Here is a 23,750-nt window from a genome sequence, read left to right as displayed (position 1 = left end):
GACCTAACTTTTGATCCAGCAATCCCACTACTGAGTATCTTCCCAGAGGAAAAGAAGTCATTTTATCAAAAAGAATCCTGCACTTGAATGATTATTGCAGCATGATTCACAATTGCGAACATGTGGAATCAACCCCAGTGCCCATCAATTCATGAGTGGATTAATAAAATGTGGTATACATATACCATGGAGTACTACGCATCTATAAAAAAGAATGAATTCATGCCTTTTGCAGCAATTTGGATGGAACTGGAGACCATTATCTTAAGTGAAGTATCTCAATAACGGAAAAAGAAACACGACATATACTCTCTATTAAATTGGAACTAACTGAGGGACACACGTGTACAGAGGGAAGTTAAAGTTATTGGATATAAGCAGGGTAAAGGGGGGAGGAGAGGAGAGGCAAAAACTTACCTAACCGGTACAATGAGCACTATTTGGGTGATGGGAACACTTGTAGCCCTGACTCAAACATTACAAAAGCTATCCATGTAAAAAAAAATTTGCACCCCCTTAATATTTTGAAATAAAAAAATAAAAATAAATAGAACTGAAAGCTTTAATGTAATCAATTTTCTTATCTACAAACAACATGTATCTTTCTAGTTATTCAAGTCTTCTTTTATGTCCCTTGGTAATATTTTAAGGTATTCTTCATATATGTTCTAGGAAATACCTTGTATATGGTAAGAACTTAATAAATATTTGTTAATGGCTATTTCATTTATTTGAATGATGAATTAACTCAACTTTGGTTGAGAACAAGCCAATGTTGTTAATTCATTTAACCTAGCAATAAGATTAAAAAAAAAACTTTAAAATAGAAATGATCAGTTGTACAAATTATAAATACTTTAAAAATAGGAAAAAACCTTGGATATAGAATCTTAAGAATTGGAGTTCATTTTTGTCACTCTGTGCTATTGCTTAAAAAATGGGAGCCAGAAGAACTTGATAAAAACAAGCAGAAAATCTGAACAACTAGAATTTTCTGATGCTGCCATTGGCTTGCTCTTCATCAAAAGGGTTATTATTTGTTACTCTGATTTCCTTTTTCTTTATACATTTAAAATATTTATTAGATCTATTTCTCTCCCCTTCAATATTTCTGAAAACTCACTCCTAAATTGAAGGAAAACTTGTCTGACACATAAAGAGTAGGCATTACACTTCTTAAAATAGAGATTATATGAGCAGAGGGATGACACTGATGATGACTTTGTGGGTCCCTAAATAAGAAGCATAACTCTTCCCCACCCAGATCAAGAGAAGTTCAAAAAAGAAATGAAGAGTAAAGATGGGAGCCAAGATATTATACTTGTTATGGATAGAGGCTAGTTGAATGGAATTTTTGAAGCCTCAGTTTAGTTTGGAGTGAGACTAAGACAACTGTTATTTTTCCTCTTTCCCTGGAACTATGATCTACCTTTCCTTATTATAAAAAAGAAAAAAGAAAAAAGAGGATAGCATTATCATTGCAGTTCACATACAGGAAGATCATCTTAGAAAAGTTCCCAACTTGTGTATCTTGTGGTTGTAAAATCCATTATCATTACATAAAAATAACATATAAATGTTATAGACCATTAAGCTTTGAAGTGTGGTTTTAAATTATATAAGCATATCTGTACATGTAAATATTCATGTTGTGATACATTCAAATGATAAAAAATATTCTTTGCTCCCCAGAATAAATAAATAAATGAAAACATCTGGGCACAGCTAAAGCAGTGCTTAGGAACAAATGGGTAGCCCTATTTCTATTAGAAAAGGATAAGGGCTGAAATTAATTAGGCATTTCAATAAATGAATTTAAAGTAGAAAAAACATAATTAAAAGTAGTAAAAGGAAGAAAATAACAAATATAGGAGTAGAAATTAATAATATATAAAAATGAAACACCAAATTTTTCATATTAAATTTAATAAAACTCCATCAAGGAAAATAAAAAAGGCTCATACATACACACTCACAAAAGCTTACACACACAAGATGTCAGAACTAAAAAATGGGAACAAATAACTACAGATATGAAACAGGTAATATAATACCACAAATATCATGGCAATAAATTTGAGAACTTGGATGAAAGGGTCAAGTTCCTAGAAAAATATAATTTATCAAACTAACTCAAGTGGAAATAGAAAACACAAACTATCAATAACCATTAAAGTAAGTGGCTCTAGAAATTCTTTCTATAGAACTTCTTTCCCACAAAATATTTTGATAGATTTCAAGAGCTACGAATATATTCTGGCACAGAGAGGGTATATAAAATAGAATCATAAAAATTTTACACTAAAATATATATAAGAATTATTTTTAAAGATGAAAAATTGAAACAATCTAAGTGCTCAACAATAGGCACATAAGAGAAATCTTAGATTGTTTGCCTCAATAGAATATTAAGTAGCCTTTTAAATATTTCTAATCTTTTTTTCCTTCTTACATGGTGCTTTTTGGTAACCCTCAAATTTAACAAAGTTTTATTACCTGTTAATTGCCTGGTATTACCTCTCATTTAGGAAATGTAACATCTGTTCATTCTTTAAATATGGCAATCGGGACAGGCATAATGCAAGTGACAAGTTACAACCAGGATGGCTATAGGATCGTATGAGCATTCTTCCAGGACCCCAGAAATACTTTCGGAGTGGAACCTGTTAAAAGACTTCCTGTTAATTGAATGATGTGAGATTCTAGGACATTGTTATTTGGGTGTTAATGTTAGAGAGAACGTGGAAACATCTCTTCTACATATGAAAAAAAATGCTTGCAACTTAGTTATAATTGAAAAATTAATCTGGTACTAGTTGTGATTATATGTTTTTGTATCGATATAATACTACCATGATCATAGTATGCTTTTAAAGTCTATATATACAAAAGGATTTATTGAAAGGAAATACATCAGTGTGTTAAGAATTGCATTTATAGGGTCAGATTTATATTTTTTCTCTTTCTTCAGTTTTCTCTATTTCATTTTGTTGTTGTTTTTTTTTTAAATGAGCACATAGAAAAATACTATTTAGAAAAATTTCAAAATCACTCAATTGCCCAGAATGGACAAACAAGGGAAAAAAACTTTACAAAACAGTGCTTAACAAGGTACCCTTCCCAAAAGTGCTTGCCCTACACGACACAGCCTTTTACCTTTGACCTAAAGAAACAAACAAAAACTCAGATTGTGCTGAACCAGTTCTACTTCTAACTTAGTCTTAAGCATGATTCTTGCTGCTGGATGTTTGCCTCTTGTAATGCATTTTCCGAAACGGCCACAAAAATATGTAGCACAAACATTATTTTTCAGAACCCATCATTCATAAGATAACCATAATGAATTCCTCTGTAATAGACTCTCAAGGAACATTAAATTTTATTCTGAAGTGAAATAGAAGCCTGCATTACATCAGCCAGGCATTTTTTTTTTTTTTTAACTTGCTGTTGGTTGCCAACACTTTCTTATCCTGGACTCTGAATTCGGGACTGAATGTAAACCACAGGGAACTAGAGAGCCTAAGCTGCACTGCTCTTCGTAGCAAAAGAAAAACTCAACTCTGTTGGCAATCAGTAAAACCAGGGGATGTAACATTCTCACCATTCCCACCTCATGACCAAACAACACTACTCTTTGCTGTTAGAATAGTGTTACATTTAGAAATGTAACAATGGCAAATATTGACTTGGCTTAGTATTTCCCACAGAAGTATCTGGCAAACTTAAGATATTGGTTATTGTTGTCTATTTAGGCCACCAAACCTTTGGTTTTTCAAGCTAATGTTATTCAGTAGAGAGGAACTGTTCTACATGACACGTAATCAAAAACAGCAGCTACTGAAATACTGACCTTGAAATACCCCTAGTAATAGCATCTCTCTTGCTCTCCTTCTGTCTGTAGGTGTCTGTTAAGGACTCTAACATGTATGTCCAGTTTCCCCAGAGGAATAACACTGAAGGATATGTATGACCTTGAATCATTACCTAGTGTTATACAAATTTGTCCCTTTCTTACCATTGAGAGAATAGTTCCATGAATTTCTTTTTTTTTTTTTTTTTTTTGACAGAGTCTCACTCTTTTGCCCGGGCTAGAGTGCCGTGACATCAGCCTAGCTCACAGCAACCTCACACTCCTGGGCTCAGGTGATCCTACTGCCTCAGCCTCCCGAGTAGCTGGGACTACAGGCATGCGCCACCATGCCCGGCTAATTTTTTCTATATATTTTTAGTTGTCCGATTAATTTCTTTCTATTTTTAGTAGAGACGGGGTCTCGCTCTTGCTCAGGCTGGTTTTGAACTCCTGAGCTCAAACAATCTGCCCGCCTCGGCCTCCCAGAGAGCTAGGATTACAGGCATGAGCCACCGCGCCGGCGCATGAATTTCTTTATCATTGGATTTCCCATAGATAGTCAGCAGGTATTATTTTAAAACAACAATTAACTTAAGCCATGAACAAGTTTAAAAAACACAAAACTACCTTTAGTGCTTAAACTGGTGGAGCAAAGAATCCTTAAATTTGAAATATACAACTTTTAGATGTTTAAAAATCAACCGATATTTGAAATAAGCTATAAAAATATTGTTGGGAACATTAATCAGTAAATAGAAATATATAAAAAGCTCTATATTTAAATAAATGCTTCTAAATTGAATGAATTCCTTCTGTAGATATTCTATGCTTAGCAATATTTTTTCCACTGAGAGTATAAAAGTCATTCTTTCCCATCTAAACTACAAGTATTTCAAGTTTTCAATAGTTTGCAGTGCAGGGCCTTTCACATTCTGTGATCCTATGATGAATCACTTCCATGTGGTCTTATTTAAATAAAGGCTATGCCAATCAGAGTCGATCACCAAAAATTAGCAAAATAATAGTTGTAATTCTCCAGTTGTTTGTTTCCATGATGACTTCTAGTTTCAGTGACTCTATGCTTCACTCCTTGAATTTAGGAGCTATAATTTGGTTAAATACTAAAATCATGGTTTTGAAATTAATACTCTTTTTCTTTTTGTAATTCTTCCCATCCACATATTCCCCATCATTTAAACAGGGGTGAGAAAACATTTTACTTTACTTCTGAGTACTTCTGTACCCAAAAGTACCTGAAGGGCAAAAGCTTTAAGTGCTTCATGTCTGTTTCTGAACAGAAACATTTTCAATGCAGACTACTTCATACCCTGGCTTAATACGTAACAGATTGCTTTGGTAGTGCAATTCGCCCTTCTGCTTGCAGAAAACCAGAGGGCTCAGATGACATGAATGACACTGTAAATCTACACAGCTATTCATTTTGTACCGACTTTCAGTGTTCTTAACCTCATCAGAGAGCCTGATGATCCTCAAATAATTTTGTTGGCTTTTTGCACTGTTGCCTGGTAATGCAAACAGAGGCCCTCTTTCCAGCCATTGGCCTTCATATCACCCTTTGAGAAAACACACAAACACACATAAACACACACACACACACACACACAAGATATGTTAATATGACACAGTGTTTATTTGGGGGCTCCAATTAGCTTTTTTTATTTCAAATCAGATAATCTCTTTTGGTATTTTCCCTTTGGGCCTAACAACCCAACTTAACAAATCACATATTTGCTCTAAGTCCTTTTAGGTATGAAAGAAAATGTTATGGAAAAAGCTGAATTTTAATATCATTAATCTATAGCTAACTCAGCTTGCTGTCTTATGCAATACCATGAGAAACAGCTGGGTCCCACTAACCAGAAAGCACTTTTATGGTTTCTCTTAAGGGCCATTAAATCAATGTGATGAGAGCACAGCTGGACTGGATCCTGAAAAATTTATCAGATCCCACATAATACATAAAGGAAGCATGCCGTGCTATTGCAGACTCGACACCAGCCCCCTTGCTTAGACTGCAGGTGAAGTTTAACAGAAAAAGCAAACTCCCCTATTAAGTGCTTGAAAATCTGATCTTTCCCTATACTTCTTCCCTCTGTGTGGGTGTCTTCTTAAAATACCAGTTATGCAACTATTAAAAAGATTTTTCTGGCTGGATTTATTGGCATGACAAGGACATACAAGAACCTGCTTGGCTGTCCCAATATAGCTTTCAACACCAACAGTCATGTTTTTTGCTTAATAAATTTTAGCACATGGTGGGTCCAAAACTGCAGCTCTTATGAAAACTTAGAGAGCACAATGACTGAATAAAGACTTCCAGTTAAGGGCCAATGCCCAAGTAACAATTTCTACCTTACTAACCAAAGCAAGAATAGGACAACTGCTAAAATTATACATTTTTAAATTTTGTTTTAACTCAACTTCCTCCATGCTCTATTAATAATGAATATGATACAAAAATCATTCTTATTAATACTTAATGGGTAAGGAAAGATTTTGTAATGAACCAACAAGCACATATTAAGTAACACTGTGGTAAAACTTAAAAATAGAAACTAAGACTCCCAAATCTATCAGCAATTAGGCATAATTGCCTAGGGTTCTAACCCCATGGTCTCTGCTTTCTTAATTACTATGTCATACTGAAAAAGATAGGGGTATTATATAGCATAATTTAGTGAAATGAGACTACCAATTTTGTAACCCTAAGCAACTTACTTAATTTTTGGAACCTCAGTTTCATCTGTAAAATGGGAATAATAAGAGAGATTCCCTCCATGGGTATTAAAAGAAAAAAAAAAGCAAAAATAAAAAATGTATGTGAAGTATTTAGCTTAAGGATTGGCATATAGTTAGTGTTTGTAATATCTCCTTTCCTTCTTTCTTTCTCCTTCTCCCCTTCCTCTCCCTCTCCTTGCTTCTCCTTTTTCCTCTTTATCTTCATCTCCTTCTTCATTTTCATGGTAGCGCTAATCACCCGCCTTAGATTATGAACTTCTTGACTATAGAGAAAGTGTCTTATTTATTTCTACATCTCTCATAACACATTTGAGGTTTAATGCTGCTGTCCCCAACCCTCGGGCCATGAACTGGTGCAGATCCACGGCCTATCGTGGGCCTGGCTGTGAGGCGGGACGTGGGCGGTAGGGTGAGCAAGACTTCATCTGTGTTTGTGGTCGCTCCCCATCACTCCCATCACCGCCTGGGCTCTGCCTCCTGTGAGATCAGCAGCAGCATTGGATTCTCATAGGAGTGTGAACCCTACTGTGGACTGCTTATGCGCATGCTGGGGATCTAGGTGGTATGCTCCCTATGAGAGTCTGGTGCCTGATGGTCTGGGGTGGAGCTGGGCAGTGGTGCTCATGCTGGTGATTGGCTGCAAGTGCAGATTCTCTTTGGCAGAGAGGTTGGACTGCACAATGAATGTGGTGCGCTTGGGTCATCCTGGGACCATCCTTTTCTCCCACCCCCTTCCATGGAGGGATTGTCTTCCATTAAGCTGTCCCTGATGCCAAAAAGGTTGGGGACCACTGGTTTAATACATGAAAGCACTATTTAATCAAGCCCTGGTGATAAACCACTTGTGGTGCTCTGCTGGATGAAAAAGTCCCCAAAACCAACATCAAGTCTCATCCTAACATATGGCTGGAGAATTTTCCACACTGTAGAATTGACAAGTTCCACAATGCAGAACTGAAAAATCCATATATCTCAAAATATAAATTTTATGCTATAATAGTGATTACCATATATCATGGATGCCCATAAGAACATATTTTTTAACAAAAGATCATATAGGAAATGCTACATCACAGCATGATTAAATCAAGTTTTCTTATGTGGCATAGCCACACTGATGGTGGTCACACTAATATCTGTTAGGAATATGCTCTAGGGAAACTTATAATCAAAACAGAGGTATCACATGAGATATAAAATAAGAAATAGCAGCTAAAAATGAACAAACAAAAAAAAATCGGATAAATAAGCTTAGTAAGATTATCTTCCAGAAAAGACTAATGATACTTTGCCCATTATGAGAAGTTTAGGAACACTGATTTCTTTTTTCTTTTCCCCCCTTATATTAAGATCAAAAGTACACTCCTACTTCCTTTCTTCTCATAGTTATTTTAAGCTTAGCCAGATATAATAAAGGACCCTCAAGCAATAACAATGAACAAACTTAAATTTCAGAGGTTTACATTTTTTATTCAAGTTGAATTTTTTCAGCAACTTTCAGAAAGCTCAAGTTAAAACTACTTACATTGAACTTTTCATGCCTTCTTTAAAACACTCTCCCCCATCCCTAACACACAAACATATCATATGACAGCTAGAAAACTAGAGGTAAAATACATGTCTTATGACCTTATTGCATCTTACAAATGAGGATCTAGCAATCAGAATGTTCTTGCATATAACATGAAGATTTCTCTTATTTATACTATAGTTTTGAATCACACAAACTCTGGTTTTAACCATCTGGGTACTAATCATTCATGTATGATTTATGTTTATAACATAGTTTACCCTATTTAAGTTTGGCACAAAATGAAGGATAAAACCAAGGCCTGTTTCCAATTCCAATCTAGTTAGTATCTCAGGGTACTCTGATTTTGGATCTTCCTGTGATTTTTCATTTCATGTTGCAGTGTTTCATGTGAGTTCTATATTCTGTTGCCATCATGGCTCAACAGCACGAGAAATAGTGGAGGAAAAGAAAGAAGTAATTGAATTATACTGCAGGAATTAAAATCATTAAATAAAAATTTAGCTGAATTTTCTCAAATTCACCACCCAACAGCCAACATCTCTCTCAATACTTTGATGGGTGTAGTAACTAAGCATCTTATTCAGATAAAAATATTATAGATAATCAGTATCATTGTCTTGTTTTTCACTCTAGGTTAATCAACCAAAGTCTCCATCAAACACAACTCTGGATAATTTTGCAGATTGGATGTTATAACTAATATTCATGTTGGTTGGCCATTAGGAAATTATTAAAAGTAACTGATGATGTCATCTATCTCTGTCTGAGGGCCTGAGGTATCCTGGGCAACACACTCCTCTCACTTGGTTAAAGGATGTGGATTGAGAAAAAGGAAAAAAAAGAGCCATGTGTCTGAATCAGCAGCAGCAGCTGACACAGCCAAGGGTTCTCACTCCACCTCCTTTCTGGTGCCATTCATGCACAGCTCCGAGAATGTTTTAGACTAATGGAGAAGAAAATTAAGGGTAACGGCAAACCTCCAAATGAGTGCCCTATGAAACTGCATAATCTTCTAGACCCCTTCTCTAAACCATGAAGGCCTCACCCTACTTCTAGTAAGCCAGTGCTGCTGCAGGCTCCACAGTGTCTCAGCTCATTCCTCTTCACTTCCCTAAAGCTTGGAGTTGTTTCTCCTGGGATACTCCTCTCCTCTCCAACAAGGCAGTTGTACCAGCTGCTCAATATCTTCGCCCATCTTCATTTGCTATTCCTGATTATCTCTGACAACAAGCTGGAAGATGGCCAAGATACCTTCTGGTCTGTAAGACCAGCCATTGGCTCACAGAGGGTCTACTTCCAGGCAGAGACAGATGTTCTTCAGAGCATTGGCTAAAAGAACACAGGCTATATTCAGTCTCCACTGTCATCCACAGCCATGTGCCTTTGGGTAGAGAACAAGCTCCACAAGTGGTTTCAGAGGCCCTGCTACCCAGAGATCATTTTAATCCTATCTATTGGAAAGCAATGCCACAGGACTTCAGATCTGCTTTTTCAGATGACTGTTACAGTCCCTGTCAGTCTGCCGTACAGCAAAATACAATGAACTTATCCTCGGCAATTAACCAGAGAATCATATAGAGTGTTCTCTTGAGACAACCACCCCTATCTATTCCCCAGTATATAGAATAGATGTAGCTGCAACAAACACAGAAGATAAGTCTGTAATCATGGAAAATAGAGGAGAAAAAAATCTGTAAATGAAGCACCAAAAAAATTGCCTCAGTAGGAATTGTGTATTATTCATCTAAGCACAACAAATTGTCTGAATATAAAGAATTAGTTTGTGGATCCAGCCACCAACAATGGAACAAGATGGTGCCACTAAAATTTCATATCTTATCCCAGAGGAGCTTAGGGGCTGAGAACAATAATTACCAAACTCTTATCTCTTTCTTAACAGTGGAACTCCTCCCTCTGAAGGTTCAGAGAACTGAACATGAACAGTTACCGTGTCTTTAAAATCCCCTGTAACTTTTTGAATACTGTTGATGAAATAGATACGGGTGAGAATAAGTGCCTTACCTCCTGCAAGATCAGCTTCCCAAGCTACCCTAAAGCTAATCCCGGACCAAATATGGACATTAGAAAACCAGAAGGAGATGACATGAACATAGAAGGGGAGAAACTGATGTTAATTCTGTAGAAATTGTGTCTTCTGTCTCACCAAGCTAGATAAAGAAAGCTTTATTTAGAATCCTCAAGAAGACTGCATTCCAAATCTGTGAAGAATCTAAGGAATTAAAATATAACTACCTGAATGTTTTTTAAAATGCTGATTGTTGACATCTGCTGGATGGTGGAGTGAGGGAGTGGCAAATGCCCAGCAAGTTGCTTTGATTCAATTTTTTGCTATCTTCTGACATTGTTGCTGTTGTCACTCCTGACAATATACTGCTGGTTTCTGTCATGGTTACTATAAATAGACCAATAAAATAATTTTTTCCTTTTGTTTTTATAATTACTGTTCCTTTGGGTGTGTTAGGAACCCAAAGGACACTTAGACAGTGATTGCCATTTACTTTGCCCATTTGCATCCATAACATTTTAAACTAAATGCTCAGATTTGGAACATTTTAAGAGTAACTAAGGCAGAATACAAACAAAATACATGCACATAAGTTACCTGAGTTTGATTAATACTTCTGGCATCCATACCATTGTGAAGTTGGAAGGAAACTTAGAGGTCATGTATACTTTGAAACATATTTTTTCTTAGAGTTTAATTTGAATAATGCCTTGAATTCTCTCCAAACCTATTGGCCCCATTCCAGTATAGCTATCATTAACTTTCACATGGACTATTCTCTCTTGTCATCTTTCAATTCAGTTTATCTCTCCCTTTAGACCCTTTCTACTATCATCCCCTTTCTCTGACAATCACTCATCCTTCAGGGTTCAACTTAAGTGTCATCTCCTTTAAGAGTTTCCTGATTTCCCCTCCCCCTTCTACTCTATAGCCCCTTTCACCTGTAGTGGTTTCTCGTGCTGGCTCACCAAGGCCAATTGTGAGTTTTTATTCTCCATGTCCTATTCAAGACCCACACATTGGCAGCTCAAAATTGGCCAATGTGGAAGTATTTAAATCACATAAATTGGAAAAATGCTACGAATTCAAGCTTATTTATTTGTTCATTTTTTCATCTATTTATTTTTGAAAGCCAGTTAAACTTTTACCAGCACACCACTCAACTCATTGCTCCTATTCCATGTCAACCATAGAGCTTATAATTATTAGTAATGCTATATTTTATTGTGCTATTTTGTTGACTATTCTTTGCTGCCTTCTCCTTAAATGGTAAATTCTATAATGTCAGGAATAATATCATGACTGCTGATTCCCAAGCCAGTGCCTAGTATATAGCACATATTCAATAAATATTTAATAAAAGATAAGTCACTGATATAAATAAAATACTGTTATAAAGTATTTATTTCAAAGTTAATATATGATTATTGTAGAAAATTCAAAAATACCACACATACTCAATAAAGAAAGTAAATATCATTCATAGATACCACAGAGAAGTTTCAATTTTGGTAAAAATCATTTCAGACTTCTTCCTATTTACAAATATGTAATATGGGTATATGTGTGGATTTTATAATTTTCACACAAAATATGTTTTAAAATACATTATGAATGGTTTAATGTGAATATCTTTCCATATCTATCTTTATAGTTATATATCTAAACACATTATTGATTTAATGTCTTTTGAATGTACCATAATTTTTTAAACAATGAAAAATCTATAATTAACATTCCTATTTATATTTCCTTTTATATTTTTCTGACAATCTCTATAATTTAGAATACTATAATTACTGATTTAAAAGGTATATATATATATATGCACATATATATATATACATATATACGAATTTCCAAATTACTTTCAGGCAATTGAAATGCAATACCTTTACTACATATAAGGATTTGTTTCCCCAAACCTTCTCAGTCAGTAGAGGATTAATATCTCCATGTCTCCCAAAGAGATGAACAAAAAATAAATCTAGCTTTAATTCACATTTCTTTAATCTGAAGTAAGATTGAGTACATTTCCCATGAACTGATTCTTTACAACCCTAGCCCCAAAATAAAAGAAATTCCAGAAGGTAAATAATTCCATGAATTGAGGAATATGCTCTTTCTCCGCCCTAGCAAGTTTGCTAAAATTTTTAATATTCTCTCAAACTCAAGGTCAGTCCTAAAGATACGGCTCTTTAAATTTGATGAGAAAAGCAAGAACTCATAGGTGAAATGGGGATGATAACCTACTTCTAGGTAACTAAGTAGAGCAAAGGGCAAAGAATCCCATCATCTAGGAGGCGCCAATGGAGACCTCAATAAGACCTTAGACTTTAGAGCAACTGCTGTCCCTGGGAGCTATCCAGGGTACTGGATAGAAACTTTGACCCAAAGGACCAGAGCCCTGGGTCTCTATGAATGTTACCTCTGTTGTAGCTCTAACCTGACTTCCTAAATTCCGAATACCCCTCCAAAACAATAACCATTTTATACACAGCTAAATTATGAAACCATTCAATTTATTTTCTCAAAATGTGTTTGAGGAGTTTTTGCCTAATCTTTTTGCTTACTTGTCTACTACTTACTCCTGCAACCTATCATTTATGTCCCCAGGAGGCAGACGTGTTCCCTAGCTGAGTACCTAAAGCAAATACCTTAGTAGTAGCTGTCATTTTCAGTGGAAACCAACACATATGCATTGTTCACATCTATTTATCAGGAAAATCTGAGATGTCAGAATAAATTTATAATGACCAGAAAAACTCCCCTTGCCACATGGGTCTTCTTTTTTCCTATTTCACCATCAGCAAATCATTTCACCATCAGCAAATCATTTCACCATGAATTTTACCAGTGATATAATGTTCCATTCTTTTATATCTACCCAACATATTATTATTAACTTCAAGCTTACTTTCTCTAGCACTTTTAAGAAATATTCATTGCATCACATGAACATTCTCAAATTCTCCTTCTCTTTAAGAAGATTAGTCCTCTTCTTCTGAAAACTGGATAGAAGGAGGAGAATATCAATTGCAGTAATCCCACAGGTTGAAACAGGTGCGAGAGTGTTTCAGATGTTAGATAACTCAGGAGACCTATGAACCTGTGGAAATTTGGGCCTTTCATGTTACTATCCTAGTAAATTGATACTAAAAGAGGGTTGAAGCCATTGCTTTAGGTACCAGGAGGTTCTTTGAACTAATTGTAGCATGCCTGCTGTGGCTTTTATAATAGGCCTCTCCCAAAGAGGAGAGGAAACTAAGAACTACATCCCTTGTCCACTCTCTTACATGAAGGCCACAGCAGCTGTATTTTTACTTCTTGCAAAAATGTCTGAGGGGACTTGTCTGAGAGGACAGACCTCATGACACCCACATAGCCAGCACCCTACTCAATCATGCCAAAGCAAAAAGCCCATCAATTAAAATGTCTCGCCAACATATACGGAGCCCACAATAACCTTCTTAAATCTCATTCTTTGAAAAACTAAGAGACAAATGCATGATTATAAGTTTCAGAAAAGCTACCAATTTATGAGAAAAATCTAGAATAAATAAGAGTAAAAGACCTGGGAAGACAAAAACTCTTTAATTAGGCTAATACTGCATCCATAGAAAGGAACAATATAGATAATACAATATTTAAAAAATATTAAGAATGAACTTTTAAAAATTAAAAGAATTTACAAAATTAAAATTTCCATAGAAAAGTTGCAAAATAACATTAAGAAACTTTTTCAGAACACAGAATAAAAAATGCGAAGAGGTCAAATATAGGAGCGTAAAAGATTAAACATAAGAGGCCTAATACTGGAAGCTCCATATCCAAACAATAAAGTTTCAAAAAGAGGTATCAGAGAAAATGGAGGTTGTAATTTTTTCAAAGAGGTGATGGGAAACTTTCTAAACTCTCCACGTGATACAGACTACAGACTAGAAAGTCTACCAAGACTTACAAGCTGAAAAGATTGCAAACTCTCAAAGGAATAGTTATGAGGAACAAAAAAGAAAAAGGTATTAATCAATTAGTAAGTTATTAGAAAGACTTTTTGGATAACTAAGTAATCAAAAAATTTACCAAAATTCTTAAGAAGATACTAGAAGATACATTCCACCAAAATAAGAGGCTTAACTAAAAAGAGAAAGATATAGGATTCAGGTAACAATGAATTCAGCTTAGAAAAATCACCAAAAGATGTCCCAAGATGACAACTGCGCATCAGTTATTGAAGTGATCAATCTACACTGAAGCAGGATACTCAATAGACTGTATGATATGATGAAGTTTTAAAATTAAAAGCTAGGTGAATCTGAGTCAAAGGCCTGTATACTATAAATATTTCTATAAACATTCCCATAGTTGTGCCAGTTTACTGTCAGGATTATAGTGTTGTTGAGTTCCCATTTCTCACACTCATGCCTGTATTCCAGGTATTGTTACTTTAAAATACATATTTAAAAGCCTGAAATAAAAAAAAATAACTCCAACTAAAACTAAATTAAAACAAAAAAGAACATTTAAAAATCAAGAATATAAAAAATAATTAAATTTGAAATTAGACTATGAGGATATAATCCATTATGACGAAATAATTCTTTGTTGTGGGGGACTGTCCTGTGCATTTTAAGATGTCTAGCAGCTTCGCTGACGTCTACCCACTAGATGACAGTATCACCCTCCCCTAGTTGTAGCAACCAAAAATGTTGCCAGACATTACCAACGTCCTCTGGGGGGCAAAATCATCCCTGGTTGGCAACCATTTCATCCTCATCCTCTCTATCTAAAAAAACAAAAACGAAAACTTATAATCTATCACATATTCATTGAAAGAATTTAATTAGTAAGGTTATACATCTATTTGACAATTTTTAAAAAAGTTTAATTTTTTTTAGCCAAATTGCAAATTTACTAATCCGAACTCACTTTGCACTCACTTCTACAAATTAATGACCTTGCCACTGTTAATGGAGGCTAATCATTCAATGCAGACAATGATATGGAGATGAATATTACTCTACGAAAGAATATTTTCCATGTACCTTAACTAGAGGGGGTATGTGAGCACCAGTGTGTGTGTAGGTGTGTGTGTACACACATATGTCCTTTCTTCCTACACCAAACTCCCTCTCTATGTGGGGAATCACTGTTAATATTAATAGTTTTGTATAAACTTTTCAAAAGATTTTTCCATGTACAAGAAAACAGCTCCATATAGGAGAATTATGAAAAATTTCCAATAGTTTTAATGCTTTCCTTGTACTAGATTTCTCTATTCAGACAAATATACAGGTTTCAAAATAAACATATTCTTATTTTAGTACTCCAAATTTCTCTCCATGGGGAAAGAAAGACTGGGGAGAATTTAAGAAAACTTCAACAGAGGTTGTGTTTGGAAAGCAATGCTGTGGGTGATTGTTATTTTCCTTTTTTCCTACTCTTCTACTAAACATTTTTACTGTGAAAGTATTACAAGTCTTCTAAAAATACTATGCAAATAGTTAAAAAGGAGGCTACCCACATTCTTCACGTAATTTTTTTTATTATTTTACTTAATAAAATATATTTGTAGTTTTCCTACTAAAAACTATTGCTTTAAACATTTCAGTAACATTTTCTGACCTGAGTTGTATATGCCAGAAGTATAAAGCCAAGAGCAGTGGAGCCAGTCCAAACCCAGACATTTACAGACAGCTCTTGTCAACACAGTGTTTCATTTTGTTTTCCCCACACACATGCACCTCTAATAAGTTTACAAACACATGCTAATTCCCCTGAGCAGAATTAAAGCAACAATCACATTCCCAGATCTTAGGAAAAGGAAAATTTTCTATTACCGCTACCCAGTGGTGACTCAAAGTTTTCAAGGCAACAGGTACTATAATCTCATATCTTCCTTTCCACTCCCCCACATATTCTCTTCTCCCATTCCCAGTCTGCTTTATAACCACAATCTTGTCCTTTTTATATCTATATCTGATCTCTTCCCTCAAAGTCCAGCCTTCTGTGGACCCTCCATCCAAAAAATATTATCCCTCATCGGTATTCCTGAAACACTATGATCTAGGTGATACTAATCCTAGAATTACTTTCTACTATGAATACTAGTTACGTTTTAATAATATCCAGATTTCTTTCTTCAACTTGATTAAAACATCCTATAAGTAAAACTATAGTAGGTACTTCACTGTTTCTCCAACTGTATCAAACACATTGCTAAATATCCAGCTTCCATTAAAAAAAAGTCTACATGAACAATTAGGGAAAAATGATGCACAGCTTCCCAAAACCACTCCTGATTTTTCAAATTAACTTTTCTTATCTCTTTATGGAGTCCTAATGCTTCTCCTTTCTCTGCAACAATTAACCCCAAGCTATCTCTGTGCAGATTTTTTGCTGTGTGCTTTCATTTCACCAGAGAGACTGTAAGAGACAGTCAGCAGGATGAGGTGAGCAGGACTTCTCACATGTCTGTACTTTACTTTCTATGAATGTGGATCCACTTTCAGGAGGATTCTTTAGAGGACTTGCATTCTAACTGCAACTCTAATAAAAGAGCTGTACAAAAACAAGACAAATTGATTGAGCTCTCTATGATTCAGTTTTCTGTTTTTTGCAATAATGACAATAATATCTACCTCCCTTAGTTGACCAGAAGATTAATGCAATAACGTATTTAAAAGAGCTCAGTAGAGTATATGATCCAGTTAGCATTATCACCATCAGCATCATTATTGTCATCATCACAAAATCACAAGGTAACCACTGGTTTGTCTTTACCATGAAATGTTTCCTTAAAAAATGTCCTCTATACTTAGCATTTTCTATATGCTTCTAATATAATCATTTTTACTAAGAATTATTCAGAATATGACTTTCCCAGATGCCTCTCCAAAAGAATTGCAGGAGATCTTTGTTAAATGTTTAATAGCCTAAAATAAATGTGAAGTTACTCACTCAGAAGGTCTAGTATTTTCTTGAGATTGCAATGTGAGTATTCAGAACTAAATATTTGGTTGTATAATTTACAGAACACATTTTCTATGTGTGGGAGGAAATTCAAAGGAATGCAGTAAATTTAAAGCCAAGACAGTAAAAAAGCAAAAGGTGGAAAAAAGTATTATTGGAAAAGCAAAACAATATATCTGGAATATCTCTTGAGTAATATATACAGTTACATTAATTTGTCATTTTAAATAAAATAAAGAAATAGTGATAAAATACTACATCTAATAAAATTGTTTGAATCCAAATAAAAATCAGAAAATTTTCTGATGTTTTGAAAATGGCTAAAGCAATTAAAAAGACATAGCATGGTGGAAGAAGATATTCAACTAATACTTTGACAATCAATGTTACATTATCCAAAGCAATTTCTTATATTTCAGTATGGTAAAATTTACAGAGGGAAATGTACAGATCTTATTTAAATACAGTTTAATAAGTTTTAACATTAATATGTATTCATCTGTCTAACCAATCAAAATAATGAATACTCCCATCACCCCAGAAAGTTCCCTTTTGGTCGCTTTTACTCAATATCCGTGCCCCATAAACGACATATCTAATCTGATTTCCATTACCACAGATTAGATATGCTGGTTCTTGAATCTAATATATATGAGATCATACAGTACGTATTCATCAAAGGAATTTTTAAATGTGACATTAAAAGAAAGTAAACTAGTTCAAGTTAACTGTATTACGGCAATGTGGCAGTGTTATTGTTATATTATGTGATATGTATTATAATTTTTGATCTGTCTTTTCCTTAATATTTGTTTGTACATTGCCCCAAATTGTGCCATGATGTTTTTCTTATTCGGTATTAGGATAGGAAAAGCTAAACAAATAAAGGCTAATAAAATGCCTCAATTTGGAGTATCCAAGGGCAACTCATCTTCACTTCTGCAGAATATATGAATCATAATAGACATTTTAAAAGCCATCTAAATTTGTATAATGCCATAGCTGCAAAAGTACCAACTAAATGAAAGCAAGGGAATATGAAATTTTGTGTATAATATGCAAACTCAAATGAAGTGGGAATGGATAGGACTGGGGACGGAGCTGAGTAGGGAATGAGGGTGGGGAAGTGGGGGAAAACTGACATAAGGAGGAGTACAAGTTGATGCTAAAAGTCCTCAAAGAGCCCAAGAAACTTTTTTCCTGACCCGTCACCTTCCCCTTCCCCAAAATAAAGGCACACTGAGAAATGCTTGCAGAGGAGGAAGGAAAAATAGCAGATTCTGGGGATCAGAGTGGTGCTTTTAGCAGAAGAGCTATTGTAATCAGGAAGTATGTCAATAATTGTCAGAAAGTTAATACAGGTGTTAGGTGTATTAAGCCCTAGGAGTAGACATTGATCATGAAGCAGAGAATTGTCCTATAATCAAGAATATTAAGTTTTAGCTTGTAGAACAGTAAACACTATTCTCCATTCGTTTCACACTCTCATAGATTTTGGTTTTCTGGCCAATGCCAATAAATTTTATGTGCATGCATAGTGTATAAGCAGTATATAGTAAGAAATGGATATTTTGGCAGAAATTTTAGCACTCTCACATTTAATGTACACTTTACAGATTATAGGATCTACTTTACAAACTTTGTCATCAAGACTTATAGCAATGCTAGCCACCAATGTTAGCAAGCTGTACTTTGCAGTAGCTATTAATATTTCCAGGAGTCCTTTGGTATGTGTTTGGGTGATGGCTGTGGAAGCAGAAAGGAGCAGGGGGTAGACATGGTGGTTGGTGAGAAGTGGATTAGGCTAAAAGGGATATTGCTAAACAAACAATCAGAGGAACCTCATAGGAAGATTATGACTGTCAAATGTGGTACATAAATTTGGTTCAGTTATACTCTAAGACATTTTAGAATTACAAAAGCTTTACTAGCCTAAACTTCTGTAAGGTAAGACAGTAAAATAAACACCAGTATTCCTTGTTTCTAATTCATCATTAATTACAGCTAGTTCAAAAACTATAACCATCTGTAAGTAAACTTGAAGTATTCTTCATTGATTTTCTAATTTACCAACCCGAACATTTAATTAAAAATTTAAAATCATCTCAACATATCTTCGTGATAATATATGCATCAAATTCATATATATATATATATCAATTGTATTGAAAATATCTGAAACTGCAAATGTACTTATTTTGAATAAAACTTTGAAAATGTTTTAAATGTGGTTTCACTGCTCTCCAAATTTTTCTAGTTAGCAGCTTTTTTGATGTTTCTTGCTATATGCTTTTGCAATTAAAATACAAACATTCTATATTCAGAAGTTTCATATTCAAGAGAAAAATTAGAACAATCTTTTGCTTAAACAGCCTTTGTTTGATCCCTTTCTTTTAGCAACCTTATGGTACAAATGGAAAATCCCATTACCATACATCCCAGAGGTTACGTGTACCCTACTACAAAACCAGCACATAGTGAAAGATGGAATCTGAAGTTGTTTTTTCCCTTCATTTCTCAGACGTAGATCACAAAGATTCTCATAAAGCAGTAAGTAAAAGCATTTTGAAATTAAATGACACATTTTATTAAAGTAAATTTTACCATCAACTGACGGATATTCTAAGCCACAAACTCTCACTTAACACTTCACCGTTTATTTGTTTTAGAGGGGAAGTAAAGTTTTCACCTTTTTGAAAGCTGAACTGTATACAGCAGAGAAGCTGCTTTTTCTAAAACAACCATGACACAAAGTTTATAAGAAAGATATTTTCATAATGTTCAGTACATGATAGCTGAATTTATCCTAAAGTGGAACAGCGTTTATTTATTGTTAATGGTATTTACTACACTGTATTTGATCTCTCCTTTAGAAAGAATTCTCTCTGCTCCTCACAAACACTACACATTCTAAAAAGTCACTGCTAACTTGAGACAGTCTGGAAAGGTACAATGTGCAAAGTAGTGCTGCCATGAACACAATTTCCGGAAATCAATGTGTAGGCACCACTTTCATCCCAGAGGTGGCCTGTTTTAGAACTTCATTTAGTATATGTATTATCCAAAGTTACTATTAAATGATTCAGTACATTAGAAATTTTGGATAATCTAAACTGAAATTTCATATGATCGACACTTGTTATATTAGAAAATAAGAAAATATGGAGGAGACCTAGAAATTCATCTACTTACTATGACTTTGTTGCCTTGATTACTTTGGCAAAGCAGTTCAGTGTCTTAGCCTAGTCAAGAGGATGCAAATAAATTCAGAGTATAATTCTCTTGCTGCCTTCTACTCCAAGTTTAAATCTTTAGCATTAAATGTAGTCCCGACATCTAAACGGTAAAGGTGATTATATTGGTGACTCAGACTGAATTTAATGGTAACCTACTCTACTATAAGTTGGTGTATGTGTATGTGTGAATGTGCATTTATGCATGTTTTAATACACCCCCAAGATCATAAATAAATATTGTTTATGGACCTATTCTCATGTGTGTCCATCTACTTTGTATACTAAAAACTTGACCAAAGTGGTCAGGTAGAATGCACTTGGTCTGGAATTCCAGAAACAATGGCTACTCAACTTGGGACCTTACAAATCATTCAGAATGAACAAATACAAATTACAAAATTAAGAAAATACACATTTTGCTATGTTATCTACTTAAGATCAAATATGTAAAAATAACTCCTAAAAGCAATATAGCAGTTTTCTCACATGAGTTTATAGATCCTTTTCACAATAAACCTGGTCAAAAATTTTTATAGGATGTGCTAAGAGAATAATCTTTCTTCTGGTCTCAGCTGGATTTGTCTTTTCTGAGATTTGGCTAATGTTCTTCTATGTACCACACGAGATTGTAATAGGAGAGTCACTGCTTTATATTGAGCCTTTAGCTTCAATTCCTGTTTATGAACTTGTTCAAAGTGCATCTGAAGCACAGCTTTATCACTTGATTTGTATGCAGTCTAACTTCCTCCTTTAGGTGCTAAAAAATACCAGTTTTTCTCTCTATGGTCAGAGATGTCAGTCCTGTTTCTCTACTCCCTGCCAGGATGTGGAAATGGGGAGGGTTAGAATCCACTTCCTTTATCAGAAGAGGAACTGTCTGACTGGAAAGTTCACATAGGAATATTAATATTCTATTTTGACCTTTCATTTTACCTTGATATCACTCATAAACATATCACATAAGGCCAAATAATAAATCCAAGGTAACTAGTGGTTTTGCCTAGACTAGAGCATTGTTGTCACACTGGTGATTTTTCATTTAGTGAAAATAGATTATTTACATGAGCATAACATTTATGTGTTATGTGATTTAGGTAAACACTAGCAGCAAAATGAAAGCTGGATTTGAAACGGCGCATCTAAAGTATTTTATTCTTGTAGTTATGTTGCCCTATGTTGATATGATTTCACAAAGTGCAACTAATTAAGATGCTTAGTTAAAACCATTGGTGGTATTTGTAAAGTTAAAATAAAAAAGTGATGTTCAACCAAATCATCCTTGGAGAACTTTAGATACTAATATATATTTCCATTCTTGACTTTACATATGAAGACACAGTATAATGTTCAGGTTGGTCTGGCTTTAAATAGTGATTATTTTCTAAGAAATATCAATTTAAAAAATAAAAAATGTACACCATACTAAAAATAACATTTATTTGATATTTTTGTGTTGTGGTGAAGCCCATTTTTATTATAACCATAGTCATGTCAATATGAATACAGTATAGTGATATCAGGTTATGCCAAAGTCCTTTGCCCACATGGCTATTGCTAAACCATATGCTTTATTCATGAGTCAGAGCAGATCCAGAGCTGTATTTTTAAACAAATGTGTCATCTTATGAACTAATGTATGTATTTTTTATTTTAAGTATCTAAAAACAACTGGCTCCTATAAATCAACCTAATTTCCTGTTCCAATTATAAATTTGATACTACTGGACATACTTCCTAGAAAAGCAAAGTTCCCTGATAATACAAAAGTTTTTAAAAATATACTTTTTGTTGTCACTGTTGAAATACTTAAATGGGATAATAATTTTAAAACTATATTTAGAGTAGAATATATATGATGAAAAATAGAAAGTTTGGTGAATAAGCTTGAAATAAGTTCAAAATATACAAAACAGAAAAAAATAAGAAAAATCTAAAATCCTTGATGTTGGCAATAGAAAAGATTTATTATTGAGACTCCCCACAATGAACACAATAGTGAAGATGAGAGCAATCGCCTAACACTGTGGTCCCCAATCCCCAGGCCATGGACTGGTCTGGTCCTTGGCCTGTTAGGAACCAGGCAGCACAGCAGGAGGTGAGCGGCCAGAGACCCAGGGAAGCTTTATCTGTATTTACAGCTTCTCCCCATCACTCCCATCACCACTGAGCTCTGCCTCCTGTTAGATCAGCAGGAGCATTACATTCTCATAGGAGCACAAACCCTACTGTAAACAACACATACAAGGGATCTGGGTTGCATGCTCCTTATGAGAATCTAATGCCTGATGATCTGAAGTGGAGCTGAGGCAGTGATGCTGGTGCTGGGGAGCGGCTGCAAATACAGATTATCATTTGCAGAGAGGTTTGACTGTACAGAGACCATAATAAATCAATTGCTTGCAGGCTCTTATCAAAACCCTATCAGTGAGTGGCAAGTGACAATTCAGCTGCATCTGGTAGCAGGCTTTAAGTCAGAATCCTACACTTAGTTTGTGTGTGGTCCGCCCATTATTTTATTTACCACTTCTGTCCACACCTCTTTCTCACACTGTGCAACTGTCTCAGTCACAGTTTTGTTAATTAAGCCCACAAGCTAAACTTAGCAAAAAATGAGTAAGGCCGGGCGCGGTGGCTCATGCCTGTAATCCTAGCTCTCTGGGAGGCCGAGGCGGGCGGATTGTTTGAGCTCAGGAGTTCGAAACCAGCCTGAGCAAGAGCGAGACCCCGTCTCTACTAAAAATAGAAAAAAATTAATCAGACAACTAAAAATATATAGAAAAAATTAGCCGGGCATGGTGGCGCATGCCTGTAGTCCCAGCTACTCGGGAGGCTGAGGCAGAAGGATCGCTCGAGCCCAGGAGTGTGAGGTTGCTGTGAGCTAGGCTGACGCCATGGCACTCACTCTAGCCCAGGCAAAAGAGTGAGACTCTGTCTTAAAAAAAAAAAAAAAAAATGAGTATAAAACAAATGTCACTGGAGAGCTTATTTGAAAAGGGGGAAAGACCCAATGATGAGACAGCAGAAGACTCTAAGACTGCCAACAAAATGAAAGCTCCATTTAAAAGAAAATACCAAGAGTCCTACTAAAATTACGGGTTCATTGCAACAGGTGATTCGCATTCTCCAAGCCCGCTTTGTACAATACGTGGCTACCGGCTATACAACGAAGCCATGAAAACTTCGCCACATGCAGACCAAGCACTCTGCATTAAAAGACAAATCTTTGGAATTTTTCAAAAGAAAAAATGTGAACACGAAGAACAGAAGCAGTTATTGAAGGCAGCCACTTACTTCATGAAATGTGTCTGCACTGAGAGCATCATTCTTAGTGGCTAACCGCATTGCTAAAGCTAAGAAGCCCTTTACTATCAG

Source organism: Propithecus coquereli, unplaced genomic scaffold (assembly GCF_000956105.1).
Source record: "Propithecus coquereli isolate 6110/MARCELLA unplaced genomic scaffold, Pcoq_1.0 Scaffold68, whole genome shotgun sequence".
Lineage (NCBI taxonomy): Eukaryota > Metazoa > Chordata > Mammalia > Primates > Indriidae > Propithecus > Propithecus coquereli.
The sequence above is the reverse complement of the archived record's forward strand: the minus strand, read 5'-3'. Positions refer to the sequence as shown.